The 16125-nt window shown below is 42.7% G+C and overlaps 1 protein-coding gene across 2 annotated transcripts in view; it reads left to right on the top strand.

The window, feature by feature from the left end:
* The window catches only part of SCN1B (sodium voltage-gated channel beta subunit 1), a 456449-nt gene that overhangs the window by 212459 nt on the left and 227865 nt on the right, over nucleotides 1-16125 (top strand). The window lies entirely within an intron of this gene.

Here is a 16125-nt window from a genome sequence, read left to right as displayed (position 1 = left end):
ATATAATCAAGCCCATTATCGCTGCTTTAGCGGCAGTTTCCTGACGCTAAAGCGGCGATAATTGTAATGCCTTTCTTGATAATATGCCCCTCAGAGACTCAGGAACGTGGGAGGTAGGGAGGTGAGGGCCAAGGGGAAAGTTGATAGATCATAATGTATGTGCTTTTGGCAATAAGAACATAGGTGCAGAATAGCAAGACGTGGTCTCCATGTTGTTAGTGGTGCACTACTGTTGCAGGTCCTGCTATAAATGGTGAAATGATTTCCACAATTCAACTAGATGCCAATCTCTCAAACATCATATTTTTACATCCAATCACAAATAAGATCTGCTTTATTTTGGACTGCCCCAGACACCATAGCTAACTATTTAGAAGCAAAACTGATGCTCCACCATTTAGTCTGTTGTTTGCTGTTCAAGTTCTGTTGCAAGATCTCCATTTTAGCTAGCAAAGCTAAGCGTTGCTGACCCATACATAGACAGATAGCCTTATAATATCTTGGTGGCATCATAGCCTTCACACAGTCCTTAGCAAGGTCCTCCCTTGGTCCTGGAGGTGGGGCAATGAGGATGTTTGTAATGTGCTGGTACATCTGGCAGCTGACTACTTGATTTATCATTAGAATAAGGACCACACACATGCTAGCCTGTGCTAAGGATGTTGGTTCATGCTCACTATTGAGTCAATGGGGTCAAATGTGGTCCTTTGCTTGCTGCATACAGTTTGATAACTTTTTAATCCCGCACTTAAAAAAGAGAAGGGGACTGGTGTAGATATTTTCTCACTTTTGTTAAGTCCTTGGAATTCAGTAAGTTTCCACAGCCTGGGCCTGCAGATGCATGTTTTGTGCCTGAATTCTGATTGAATGCACTGCATGTTCTGTACATTAATTTCACCCATCTTTTTTACTATTCTGACACACATTTCGTCTATTCAACTACATCTTAAACAGGAGGCTCCATATTTGTAATACTTTATATACAGGTTCATATGCTTGTGTGCTAAAAGCACACGAGAAGTCCTAATTTGGCAAGAGTTATTTGGGTTTTCTTCCGCAATAGTTAATATGTGCAGGCTATATCTACTTAATATTTTGAATGAGCTAGCTATTGGCACAACATGGCATTCTAACCCTGGTTCCTCTAAATTTTAAATTGTGCTAAAGAGACATTTGCTTTTTAAGTCAATCATGGAGGTACTTAAATATTCTGGTATATTTATTTATATCTCCAGATATTTTCTATCAATAGTTTCGGAGCTGGTCTAAAATCCTTTTTTTTCTGCTACAAGTGCAGTAGGCTATGAATGTAAAATGTGGAAGACATTGTGCCTCTGCTATAAAATTGCCCAGAATTGAAATCTGCATTGCATCGGTTGGAGATCGTGTGGCGATTTCCTTATGGTAAAGTGTAAGGAAAAGTAACAAAGTTTATTTAACTTGAAAAAAAATAGTAAAAATAGTTAAATATTAAATATTGATGCAAATTGATGTTATATATTTATTTTAAATGTAGGGAAAACTACAAATATGCGATAGGAACTTAATTTTTTAATATATCTATAATTAATTTAAATATATTACATTAAATTAACCTTATTTTTGTAATTTAAAAAAATATTAAAAATGAAAAAACTTTATGTATGAATTGTTTTTTAATCATTACATTTCTTTTTACATTTAAAAATGTATTAAAATAATTTTTCTTAAAAAATAATGTTCATTGCCTAATTATTATTACACTTTTTAACATTAAATTAATTTTATATGGAAATTTAAAAAGTTGAAATGGATTAATTAGAATAGGTCTTTGCCTCCATTATTTTCTATGAAAAGGTGTTGCATTATCAGTGGTTGGCCATGTGTGCGGAAGGACGGACTACTGCTACGTTTCGGCAGCTGTAACTTATACTTGTAAATTTGGCTTCACTCCTTTGGGGTGGAGACATGGAAGTGTTCACTTTCAAGTAACTTTACCTCGTAAATGGTGAATAGCCCAAAGTAGTAAAGTTACTCCAAACTTGCAAGAGTAAACTTACATGTGCAACTTACTCACAATCGTAGGTTACCTTTGAGACTAGACCTTATCCCCTTATATGGTGTAAAATCTTTAAAATGTGTTGATAATGTAAAGGTGCATCTGTATATAAAATCTGATTGCATTTTTGATACAATTTGCTGTTCCATTGTATTTCATAAAATTAACTGCAGAATATGTTATTGGGATTGAGAGTGATGCACTGACTTAGTACTAACCCATGACGGGTAAATATGTGGTTTTATAAATGAATGCAGAAATAGAATAATAAAAACAGCACTTAGATAAATGAGCACAGAGACTATGGCCACAGGGTACAAAGTAACATGGTGCATCATACATATTTAATACATGCTACCGCAACCGTATCAATGTAATAGGGTCGGTTAAATCTGCATTATGGCAGAAATATGATCTAGGGATGAGAGCGGTCCCTGCTGAAGTAGTAATCAAACATCCCTTTATGGTATAGCGGGCAGTTTCTCCTTCCTCCGAACAGCCGTTCATCTTTCTCCCTTCCCACATTGGATCTCACAGTGGCTTTAACATCATTGGGATCGGCATATGTCGATCACAGGAGGGCTTGTGTTGAAGTGAAAGGCGAGGAAACTTTGGGGCTTATTTACAAGGCCCTTGTGCCGCTGGTGCATCACTTTTAATATAGGAAAAAGTGACATACGGGCAGCACAGGTGGTTTGGAAATAGGCCCCTTTATGTCCACATGATAGTTCAGTGTATGTTTGAGCAAAGTAGGGCACGGTTAGTAGGTAATCAATGTGAATCTTGACAAGGTAGACTGAGACTTGTATCTTTCTGAAGCTTGGTAAAGCACCATAATTTGAGTAATAGTTGCATCCTTTATTTAAAGTGTTTAAAACTGAAAGTGCTATGTAATGTACTATATAAAATAATATTTTTATTACATTATTGTTGCTGTTAGTATTAATATTCCTAATAATAAACATATGTGCCCAGAACAACAATAATATTAATAATAAAACAAATATATTTATAATATTAACAATACTAACAATAATAATAATGAGAATAATAGTAATCATAATGATAATAGCTGGAATTAACACAATGCGCTGGGACATGAACATGTGGGCCATTACAACTTGGATCTGTAAGGTAACGGGAAAACTGTGAAACCTGGAACTACAAAGTCTAAAATGAAACAGGAGATCAGAAGAAGAGCAACAGTAATTGTAATTGTATTTATAAGTGCTTATTACCCCATACAAAGCACTGAAGTGCTTTATGGTGAGTTGGATGCTACTCCAGAATCCAAGGTTAGCGGTTAATGTTAGATTACAGGGATAGGGTTTTAAAAAGGAGAAGTTGAGATCTACGAAATGAGGTATCAGACAATTGCAGAATTACAATAGAACGGACTGAGGCAGGCGGGCATGAGACTGAGAGGAGAGTATACAGAGAAATAGAATGCATGCAGAGCATGGAAACTAAGAAGAGGGTAATGCTGAAGAAAGAAACTACGTCAAGGCCAATTTTTCATGCAGGATTTTAGGATGTATGTCTGTATGTATTTCTGGTATAAATTATTTGGAAACTTTAAAAAAAAAGGGGGTCTCTAGTTGACAGTGGAATGCCCTGTCTACGTAGGGACCCTTCCTTCTAGTCAGGATAAAGGAGTTACACACCCTTACCCCTGCTCATCCCCTTGATAGTTTTGCAGGAGCAGTCAGGTTTATCTCAGAGGAAATGTGTAAAGCATTTGCACATAACACACACAGTAATACAGTGAAAACGCTACAAATGGACACCCCACTGGTTTACAAAAAATAAAGTATCTTTATCTAATCCAAACAAGACCAATTTGACAAAAACTCCAACATGCACAACTCAAAATATGAATTTTGAAAGGTTTTAGCCATTCTGTCCATAGGACACTATGGATGCCATGCTTTTACATAAAGTACCTTCAGATGGGTCAAACGTTCACAAGGAAAACAACTGCAGAGGAGGAAAGTGTCGAAAAACACAGTGATGCATCGGTTCCAGAGTCCTTAGGGAGGCGATGCATCAGTTCTTCTGCATTCAGGACAAGTGTTGCATCCAATCCGGACTGTAAGGAGAACCATGGCGTTGAAATCCAAGATGACTCTGATCTGTGGGTGATGTGTTGGAAAAACTTGGCACACAGGTGCAATGCATTGAAATCCGGACGCGCTAGAGGTCGATGTGGCAGCGGTCAACAGGCTCTTCATTGATTTCTTCTGCCTTGCTTCAGCGATGCGTCGACTCTTTCAGCCGCACAGCAGGGCCTGCATCTGAGTCAGTTCTGTGGTCTTGGACTTCAGAGACATGGTGTGCTGAACTCGGCATACAGCGGTTTCTTCAGCTGCGGGCAGGTGCTACATCAATTTCTTCAGCCACACTCCGGCGTTACATTGGAATTTCTCCCACACGTCGGTGCTGCGTCGAAAAAACAGGTGCTGGAAGGGCGATGCATCGATTTTCAGGTCTTCTTGATGCTTTTTTAAGCCAGAACAACTTCTAAGAACCCAGATCTGGAAATGGCACCACAAGGAAGAACTCCCAGCAGTTGACTGCTGATGAAGTCTTTGATGACCCTGAGACTTCTTAACAGGAGTCAAGCACACACAAGCCCTTGGAGAAGCTTCACAAGCAGGGTGCACAGCAAAGTCCAGTCCTTTTCCTCTCCAAAGCAGAAGCAGCAACTGCAGGCCAACCCAGCAAGGCAACACACAGCCAAGGGGCAGTACTCCTCCTCAGAGCTTTTCGGCTCTTCCACTTGGCAGAGGTTTCTCTTGATCCAGAAGTGTTCTAAAAGTCTGGGGTTTTAGGTCCAATATTTATACCCCTTTTGGCATTTGAAGTAGGCATACTTCGAAGAAAGTCTTTGTGGTTTACATGTTCCTGCCTTGCTCAGCTTTGCTAAGCCTTGACACCAGACACACTCCAGGGGGGTGGAGGCAGCATTTTGGGAGCACAGGCACAGCCCTATTCAGGTGTGGGTGACAACTCCTTCCACCACTCTAGCTCAGGAAGCCTGGTGATGGGCCAGCAGGATATGCAGGGCACACCTCATCTCCCTTTGTGTGACTGTCTATAGTGAAAGCACAAACAGGCCAATCTAAACCAGACGTTGATTCCACAGGCAGGCAGAGGCACAGAATGGCTAAACAAGAAAATGCTCCCTTTCTAAAAAGTGGCATTTTCAGACACACAATTTAAAAACCAACTTCACTAAAAAAAGTATTTTTTAACTCTGCGCTCAGGTAGCCCAAACTCCAAATCTCTATTTCTTACCAATTGAAAATTACACTTGTAAAATGTTACAAGGTAGCACCAATGATAACCTTTGGGAGAGACAGGCCTTGCGATAGTAAAAAACGATATTGGCAGTATTCAGTATTTTACTATCAGGACATGTAAAACATACAAGCTCATGTACTACCTTGTTTATACACTGCACCCTGCCCATGGGTCTATCTTGGGCCTACCTTAGGGGTGCCATACATGTAAAAAAAAGGGGAGCTTAGGGCCGGGCAAGTGGGTGCACTTTCAAGATCAACATGGCAGTTTAAAACTGCACTCACAGACACTGCAATGGCAGGCCTGAGACAAGGTTTACAGGGCTCCTCAGGTGGGTGGCACAATCAGCTGCAGGCCCACTAGTAGCATTTGGTTTACAGGCCCTGAGCACACACAGTGCAATTTACTAGAGACTTACCAGTATATCAGATATGCCAAGCATGGATAACCATTCAATTTATACAGAGAGAATATGCACTTTAGCACTTCGTGGACAGTTCATGTCTAGGTAATCCTAAATAAGTAACACAATCTGATTTATATGGTACAGTATTAAAATATTTCCCTTTAAAGAAGAAAACTTTTCTTTCCAAAAATAGATATAAACCAATGTGTGTGTCAATATTTCTTAATTGTGCAATATTATTTTTTCAAATTTAGAAGAATTAAATAAAGCAGTTATGCTAGAATTTGGCAATGGGACCTATACATACAGCAACATTTCTCTATAAGTTAATGTATGTCTATGTTCAATTCACAAACAGCATGGTAAAAATTACCCTTTTCTACTTTTTTTTCTTAAACAAACATTTTAGTCATTGCACTATTTTACCTCTAGTTTTACTTCTAGTTAAAAAAAATATACTTGTTTGCATTGTATTTGTCTTTACATACTATGACAAAATCATGCTTTTCAGCTTAGACACCTAAGAGTGTGTTCGAGTATAACCACAATAAAGATTTATGGATTCATATTTTGATATACTACCCGCTATTGTCTGATTTCTCATAAAAAAAATAATTAATAAGAATACCACTTCTCAGAAACTATTTCTCTTAAACAGTTTAACTTGATATTTTCAAGATGAATATCCTTTACCATTTTGTAGAAAACAGTTTATAGAAGGTGATTCTTTACTTGCCTTTCACTGCTTTTAAGTCGTAAAAGCTCTTGGCTTTGCTTTGTATGAAAAATGAAAACTATTGTCTTCACCTGTTTCCCTTCCTGCTTCCTATCACTGTGTGAAGTTGCCTTTTTATATGCTGCTGCGGAGGGAGTGAGGGGTGCTGACCACCTCTGAATCACCTTCTATTTTATTTCTGTATGTCATTCCTTTATGTTCCTTTTCTTTTGCCTCTCACAGCTCCCTTCGTGCCTGTCCTCTCGTTCTCTGGGTGGAATCCTACACCACTTTCTCCAATATTTAATATTAGTTAATTTCCCATCCCAACAAAGTCTCTTTATATTAATAGTGGGGTGTCGTAGTAACTTACTCTTAAGCCTCACCCTACACTTCATTTCTTTACCTAGTCCTTCTTATCTCTTTTTACCTCTCTAATATTAAAACTATGTTCCCCAACTGGAATTCGCTAGTTTTATTTTATTATTATTTTCAACCAAACTGTATTTCTTTTCCTTTACTTTTCCATTTAATGGGTTTTTGATCATCCAGATTCTCAGAAATGGATCTATATGTTTTTTTGTTTTCCACAATTTTACATGTTAGAAGGAGATATAAGTGACAAGGTACCAGAGATGTTCCCTTCCTGCACAGACTATTTGGACATTTACTGAGGCATTCTGCCTCACAGCTCTTACTGGTACACTCCGCTGATATTCTCCAAGCAGATGGAAGTACATATGAGGAACTTTACAGAAACACAAGTGAGATCATGTTTAGCACATAAAATGTCTATGTCAATTGTAGCATTTGAATGATAAAGGATGCCCTTGTCAGCCCCTCAATCCAACGAGAGTGCACCTAAAGCAGAGGGGCATATACAGTGGCCATGATGCTGCTTTCCTGGAAGTCAGGTCACAACCTGTTCTTTGGAGCTTGGCAGGTCCTGAGGAAGACCAGCATCCACTCGAACTATTTTTATCCTCCAAAGTTTCCAAAGTAAGTTATCTAGTTGGCTGTGCTGGAAGCATGAATGGAATGTGCCTTGTTATAAGGGGTGGAGGGGAAAGTTATCAAAGGAGAGACCTGTTATCAGGAGTTCATAACAAGAGAATAAAACAGCACAGATGAGAGGCAGGCGCCCAGTCACAGAGCAGTTCACTTGTCATCCTGGCTAGAAGCCTGGTGCTCTTGCACGCCTCCCTTGTAAAGACAGAGGATACCAACAAAACCTAGACATAGGGCAGACACCACTGGTCCCAGGATGATGACAGGAGTTGTGTTCTGCTGCAGGAAGTGGATGTCAGAATTTCATTTTTTTATTAGAAATCATTTGAATATAGCAGCAATAAGAGCAAAAGTTAAGATTGAGACCACCATAAGTATCCCATCAAATTCCTAAACCCCCCAAATAAACTGTGATGCTGCAAGCCGAGCGTGGAGAGGCTTAAACCAGACACTTCTTTGGTTAAAATCGTTTTTTTAAGCGTGAAAGGCCATTTCTATAATACACGCTGTGAGGTCTGCCTCTAGGCACTGTGCTGCAAATAGCTGCCTAAAGTATGCTGGGCTTTTCCAGCCTGGGATTACAAGAGAAGGATTGAAAACACGGATTTGAACAGGATTTAAACCTCCCAACATGCCCTAATTTTCATGCAAAGCATAACTATTAAATGCTGTGTGGCTGAAGATAACGCAGGTGTATACTGTTTATTTTAATATATGACTTATTAGTCACATTAAACAGCTAATTGATTGAAATGACTCTATGGTGGCTAATGTCTTGAAAAAAAGGAAGTTGCCACTAAACTGGCCACTGCCACCGTTTCTGCTTTCTAAGGGCACAGCTAAAATCGCAATTGCTGTCCCTAAGACTTCTTATTAGGTCTCGCCTTGCTATCGCGTAAGCGATAGCAAGGTGAGACTATTGTAAGGGGCTTTTAAAAGTGCTCCCAAAAAGCGGATTGCATGGCTAGCACGCGCACAATCACGCGCATCGTGCCGCCATGCAATCCTTTGGCATTGCACTTCAAAGGGTCCGCTCCCCCGCCTGGAATCCGCTCCCCCGCCCCCGCCAAGCGCGCGCGCCACGCTCCGCCGGGCTTGTCTTGTTAATTAAAGCTTGTTTGTCTTGGAACTGTACAAGTGTGAACTCTGCACTTTTCGTCATTGCTAGCTCGTCTGTACTTTTTTTCCTAGTGGCTTCTTGCTTGTGTCTGCATTGTGTACTGCTGTGTGCTTTGATTTCCACTGGTGCTGCTACATTCCAACAATGGGGTGAATAAATCCGGTCAGGAGGCCCCTGCAACGTGTTTTCCTTGCTTGCATTCCGTCACTTGGCGTCTTTGCTACCCACAACCATCTGCGGTTTGGAATCCGTGCTCTGACTGGCAACAATGCTCGAATGGCCATGCTAATGGTGTTCTCACTTGTACAATGTTCTAGTGAGAAGCCTGGAGACAGCCGTCCATCACAGACAAGTCACAGGGCGGTGTGATCCTCGGCACAACCCCCGGACCGGTGCGGCGCAGAGGGGAGGCGAGGACTTCAACACCCGCCGGGACGGCGTCTACTCTGCAGGGACACACAAACACACACACCGGGGAGCTGTGCAAACATCCAAACCACAGAACGTGCTGTACGCACTTGAGGTGATTGTCAACACCGAACAATCTATCTCAGCCTATTTTAAATATAGAGTGAATGGGGCACATGCCTGGCTGCTGAGACTTCTGATCCTCTGCACCCCAGCCCTTTCTCTCAGAAACAGAGCAGCATGTGCAGTATCGGCCCTTCACATGCCCCAGACATTATTACCCTTGTTTTAGTGGTCCTGCGGACTGCCGTCTGCTGAGGATCAAAAGCGCTCTGCCATAAAATGAGTGCCCTGGTTGGGGATTTGGGCACAATTAGGCTGAGAGAGCAGAGGGGTGCCAACATCTCTGGAAGGTCAACAAATGTGTCAGTTGCTGGCAGCTGCTAGCTTCCTCTGCTCTCGCACTCGGTGGGAGAAGCAACAAGCATTTGCAATGCAATAGGTCTCGCATTTATGCGAGTTTGAGCTATTGACATTGCAAATTACAATGCCTTTTATTTATGTTTTAAAAACGAAAAGAAAAATAAAAGGCACTGTCATTTGCAATGTCAATAGCTCAAACTTGCGTAAATGCGAGACCTATTGCATTGCAAATGCTTGTTTAAAAATGGTTCAAATCAGTCTAGGTTAAATCACGGATGGGATGGAGCAAAGGGAGAGGTATGTGGGAATGGTGGTACGACAGTCAGAAGTTTAAATAACCCCCTCCCCCAGGATTTTTCGGTCTGGTTTGGAAAATGTTGACGCCTATAAAAAAAAATGGCAGCCCAAAAAAGCAAAATTTGGAGTATTTTTGCGACAGGCACTAAACGTGTCTGTCACAAAAATACCGTGGCCCAGATGTGGGGCCATCAAGCCATGGAAGAGCTGGGAGGACAAATGTTTGGTGACAGAGACACTGCAGGTTACAATTTTGAATCTGCGCTCTCTCGATCACTGCACAGCCGCCATGCTTTCCAGCATCAACACATAGTGCTAGAGAGGAGGAACTGGTACCTTAGGCCGCTCTGCCCTCCTCTCAGCTTAAATTAAGGTGGGTGGAGGGCAGAGGGGGCTAAAGTAACAGCTTCCTTCCAGCACCATGTATTTCACTCTAATTGTGCTCGATGGCTGCCAGTGGGGGTGGAGGACGGGGGAGCACGTGTGGGGAGGCAAGGCATGAGGCTGGGGTGGGAGTAGCTATTTAGGGCTGGGGGTGAGCAGAGGTGGGGGTGGGGTGTATAGGGCACAAAGACTGCTAAAGGAGGCTGGGACATTAACATACCTGTTTAGTCCCGGTTTCCTACAGTCTTGGGTCTGGTGGTTCAATGGACTAATGCGTCCATCGCAGGGGCCTGTGTTTCACCTCATGGTCACAGGTTCAAATTCCAGTGGGCTCACTCAGCCTTTCATCCTCCTGATGTTGATAAAATGAGTACCACTGAGTTGGGTAACAATAAACATCTGTTATTCGATGCCTGTGGGTGAATATGCACTTTACAGATACATGTTTTGTTTTGCGCCTAGAAATTGGTAGGAAAAATACTCTTTCCTGCCAAGCCTCCTTTCACAGGCCCAGCGTGGCGGCACAGGGTCAATAGTAGGAAGGATAAAGAAAGGGTCTAATTAAGATTGTGTGGAAGCTTTTCCAAAAGACACAGCATTTTTACAAAAGCCCAGATCTTGCGGGGTTTTTTGCAAATTCAAAATGGCTAAATCCTGGTGGGTCGGTAGATACTGTCTTGCTTTTAGCTGACAATACGCTATTCTTAAAATGGGAGCCAGTGGTAGACTTGTCTTCTTCTTCGGTACACCCCCTAGAGCCTACAGTAGGATGGAGAGCTCTACCTTATTAATGGCAAAGAATAGGTGACGTCGTATGTGCATTAGCAGGTCTCTCATCTGCTGCCTTCCAGAGGCACTCTACATCGAGCTGAGCTGCCTCCTTCCCTAACCATGGACAGCTGCACAGTGGCCATGGTTGTGAAAAGCCCAGTAATACAACCAACAAGCATTGGCATAGCCAATAGGTCTCGCTTTTGGGACCTTATAAGTATTTAATTATGGAACTGTTGCATGGCTAAACACTTATATGGTCCCAAAGGCGAGACCTATTGGCTATGCCAATGCTTGTTTTTCTTCCGGACTGCAGTGACAGGCAGTTGTAGAGTAAGAGAAATCTCTTATAGAGAGTAATTTTCTCTCTGGATGTTTCTCTCTGGATTTCCCTTCTCAGGAGCAGCAGCATTGTCGTGGTGTCACCAGGGCTTTAAGTGGCCGTTTTTTCAATATTATATACAAGCCATAGTTGCTGCTTATTTTTCTTATGCAACTAGCAACCATTGACAAAGCCAATAGTCCTGACTTCTAGGTATGATGTGACTACTTGTATCATATACCTGGATGCCATGACAGGAAGGAACAGCAAAATACAAGTCGGGCGGCACACTGTGCTAAACAGAGATTTTTATTTTATGTGTATAAGCCACACCCTTAATTACATTGACCACGCCCCTTTGAGAGACCCCCAGTTTTTTCTTCCCACTTAAAGCCCTGAGTGTAAGGTAACTAAGGTTTCGTTAAGGGGTTCCATGGCACACCGCCAGGGGTGAGGTGAAAAATGGGGTGGGGGTGAGGTCTCGTACAGGAGTATTTGTTCCAACAAGTGCACCATTTAAATTTCTTAGAAGGGGGCGTGGCTTGTATAAATAACGGAATAGCTAAAAGATACAAAATAAAGTACCGTGCTTCAGACAGGTATCACCTGACAAGTATTTGGGGGGCCTCACTGATTTAGCCAATATTGCGTGCAAATTCACTGCACAATAAGGAACATATGCCTAAAACGAGCCAGACACCGATTTTGCCAATACTTGTTAACTGTATCATAAATAACAATGATTTTGTTGTGAATATTTAGAACTGCAAGTGTCAGTTCTGAAAATATCTCCGACGACGACGTTTCACCATCTGTGTGTGCCTCCCACGCACACACTTTCAAATAAAACAGTGAATACAATCCGCACATGTGATCATAGCACTGTGCGGTCTGCCGAGAGGCCAAGGATTGGATGAGAGAGTAGTCTGAGCACCTTTAAGACCCACTCACTGGCATCGCCAGAAATTCCCACAGTCTTCACTCCAGAGCGTCTAGAGGTGACGTGGTTCACAATAGGCACTGTACAAAAGTCCTTTGCTACATGAAAATATAAAAAAATATATAATGAAACCATAGTCTAAAGTAAAACATGACATCTAATGATGGACTCCACAAGTGACATTGATGAATTAATCCTTTTTTGCATTTCTTGTTCAGTATCTGTGGTTTTGCCTCTTAAGGACATGCGTACAAGGCCCGATAGGGAAACATTTCAAAGTCAGATTTTCATTACTGCAGGGTCTGAGACCTGGTAGGACCCGTCCCATTTAAAGCACTGCCTCTTCCACAGAACGCTTGCGGGGGTTTTGGTGGATTGATGGTGTCGGCGTAGGACTGTATTAGGTTTCGTTAAGGATTCCATGAAACACCTCGAGAACACTCTCATCGATGTGTTTCTGAACTGGGGGTGTTTGAACATGGGGTGTTCGGGCAGGGTCTCTTAGAGTCTGTTAATGCGTCTCTACCACGAAGGGAGGGGCATTGAGTGTGCGGGCCTCAGACCCTGCAGTGATTGAAAGTGGAGCTTGAAACGGGCTCCTGGCGCGCCCTATACTGCTGTGCTCTTGGGGTCCGGAGTAGCGCGCTACTCGCCAAGAGATTAGACGCCTCGTTGGAGTAGTAAGCGCTATATAGATACAGCACGTGTCTGAATACGTGAAATCTCACATAGAGGCACTGAGGTAGTTAGGGGGCAGGAGTGTAGTGTTAAGGCTCCCAGTGTCACGTTTTTACTGATAAATACAGACCGAAAACAACGTGTTTCCTGTCTGTATTTACTTCTAAAAGCAGAAAAATAGAGAAAAGTGTGCTTCTTGAGAGGTCTCCATGCAATCGCTTAAAAAATTACAGGTTAACAGCTGATCAGATGGACAGAATGGGTTAACAAACAGATTGAGATGTTCTTAAATGCAAGTAAATGATCACATATATTTGTATACAATGCTTATATTTACTTCTCGTGAAGTGTGTTATATCTGGCTGCTTAATTTTTAAAAATGCTTATGTGCGTTTATCAGTTAAATAAATATGCAATTGTACGCATCCATTTATTCTCAAAACACAAAATAAATATGAATACCAATACGATGAGCGAAAAAAGATCTGGATAGCGAAAAAAATATGGATAAATACAAACGGAAATATCAAAAAGTGATTGCCATAAAACCGGAAGCTCTAATTATGATGGTATGGGGGGTGGGTGGTGGAGGGACTACAGGGTGCAGATTTCAGTTCTTTCTAATTGTCCTCCGTGCTCTGGCTGCAGGGTGAGTCCTTGCGCACAGTGTGACCTGCGGCGCACGGCACCGACCAGTCAAATCCCCGACCTCCCTCCTTGTCACCGTGGATACATGTCACCGGGAGCCATAATTATGATGCTATTTGGAAGGGTGTGGGGGCAGTACAGGGGACAGTACAGAGTGCAGATTTTAGTACATTCTAACTACCTTCTGTGCTCTGACTGCAGGGTGAGGTCCTTGCGCACAGTGTGACCTGCGGCGCACGGCACCAGCCAGTCAAGTCCCCGCCCTCCCTCCCTGTCACCACCGGTACATGTCACCTGAATGCCCGGGAGCCCCCAAATATGATGGTATGGGGGTGGGTGAAAGTACTTTCTAACTACCTTCTGTGCTCTGACCGCAGGGTGAGTCCTTGCGCACAGTGTGACCTGCGGCGCACGACACTGGCCAGTGAAGTCCTCGCCCTCCCTCCTTGTCACCACCTGTACATCACCAGATGCAGCCAGACGGGCAGAAACACCATTCCTGGCTTGAAACCCCTGCGTTAAAAACGGTCCAGCAGCTCCAGTGGGCCCAAGGACCACATGCCCATGTAGGGCCTTAGCGCCCTGATGACCGTGCAATATCACGAGGCGCTGACCAACCTTGGCGGCCCCGAAAGAACAGGCTCATTGTTCAAAGCACCCCAAGTGGTCCGATGGGCACTCCAAAAGGGAATCTGCCCAGGATGGCGAAGCGACGAAACATGAAGGAAGGGGAGGTCTGTCCTGTCACGGAGCCCAGCAGCTCCGGAGGGGTTGTTGGTGGGGTGTAATACGCCCCCTCCGGTCAGTATTAGTGGACTGGACCACGGCTACCAACAGTGAACCCTCCACCTGCACAACGCCCTCCAGCCAGCAGCGTTAGCCACGGAAACCGCCAGACACCGACTTCCCAAAATTCAAAGGGGGTGACTGGCGAGTGACGCGTAAGTGTCTGACGTGTATGAGAGGGAGAACCGAGGGCTAATCACGAATTTGTTTTGGCCCCAACCAGGGTGCCCGGATGTTCTCACGATGCTGGCTGTGCTGGTTAACAAGCGCTCGCCATGACATTTTCGTTTGCTTTTTTTCCATCCCACTTGGACGGGCCTCGCCTGCTAAAAGGTTTCTTATCTTTATGGGGCCATGTGTTTGGCCCCATAAGGATAAGAAACCTTTTGCGACGCAAGGAAGGCAGACGAGCCCGTCCAAATGGGACGGCTGAAAAAGCCTATCAAATATGTCATGATCAGCTCTGTTCCAATGGCTGGCCACCGTTTACCATAAACGGTAACGCCAGCCAATGGAAAAGAGGGGCGGGGCTTAAAGCCCTTTACCGAAAAGACTTAAAAACGTTAAATCTCGCCAGCGAGACTGCGCATGTGCGCAGCCTACGCTAGCGAGAACTAAAAACTGGAATGGTCACTGCGATACAATGGAGACATTTTCAAAAGTGTGGTCATGGATTTTCTCAGGGGTCCCAGGTCTTTTTGAAAAAAAAAATGTTGTTTGTGGGATATAGGTGAACGTCTTATAGTTGCTTTAGAATATACTCAGGAGCTGCAATTGTACTTCTAAATATTGAGATCATGAATATCATAGAACAATATATAAATATACCTACGTGGTATAGAGATGTGGAGTTAGGTATAGAAAATATATACTTATATTTCAATATTTTAGATTCAATATTTTGGATTCAATATTTGCTTGCTTCCTTATTTTGACAAACCCTATTCAGGGTGAAACCCTCACAACATCAAGGAAGTTGTCGCCGAGCTTGACTGTATTCATGAATTTGAGGTCGGCATCTCAAAATACTAAATACTAAATTATGCATGCAGTAGATTGAAAAAAAAAAAAAATAATATCATAATGTACACATCTATGGAAACAGATAAAAGCGCTCGTCTGCACTTTGACAGCAGCTAAGAAGCGCACCTTCATTAAATTAATTCATATCATATAAAGTGACAAGTGCAGGAAGCTGCAAAAAATAATGGATCCGTTTATACATAGCTTCCAAGAAGATCATTAAAGCCGAAAACATAACAATGTCCTATGCTTAACTCTTATGCCCCTGACTCTATGAATTGATCTCATCACGGCTAAATGGACTAGCATGTACAATACGCCTAATCATTTGTCATTGAACACAGATTTCAACCAACTACGTCTGCAGTCATCTTGCAAAGGACACACACATCAAACCAATCGGGGGATCCTGCTGTTCATAACTGCCCCTTGCTCGTTACATACCCCCTCACTTACAGATAAAATACAACATTTTGTACTCAAATATGGGATTTTGTTAGGAGAGTCCACCACGTCGTCAATCTCTCTTCATTACATCCCCCATGTACAGCACAACCACCTCTGGGCCGACCCTCCAGAAACTACCTCCTTGTTGCCCAGAACGCATTCCATTCCATGAGATGCCCATAAAGATCTAAGAATTGCGTCACAGTTCAGGTTACATGAACAGTAAATGCATAGGCCACAACACCCCCCCTCAAACAGCAAAACAAACATTGAATGGAACCACAAGATTATGCGGTGAACAAAATAAAAGAAACAACTGCTAACACACAGTTAAAGTGGCATGGACAGTAAATGTATAGGCCCTAACAGATGTTCTTCATCAATCGAATGTTTCTAACAAACAGTTAC

Source organism: Triturus cristatus, chromosome 7 (assembly GCF_964204655.1).
Source record: "Triturus cristatus chromosome 7, aTriCri1.1, whole genome shotgun sequence".
NCBI classification, from domain to species: domain Eukaryota; kingdom Metazoa; phylum Chordata; class Amphibia; order Caudata; family Salamandridae; genus Triturus; species Triturus cristatus.
This window is presented reverse-complemented; position numbering and strand designations above follow the sequence as displayed.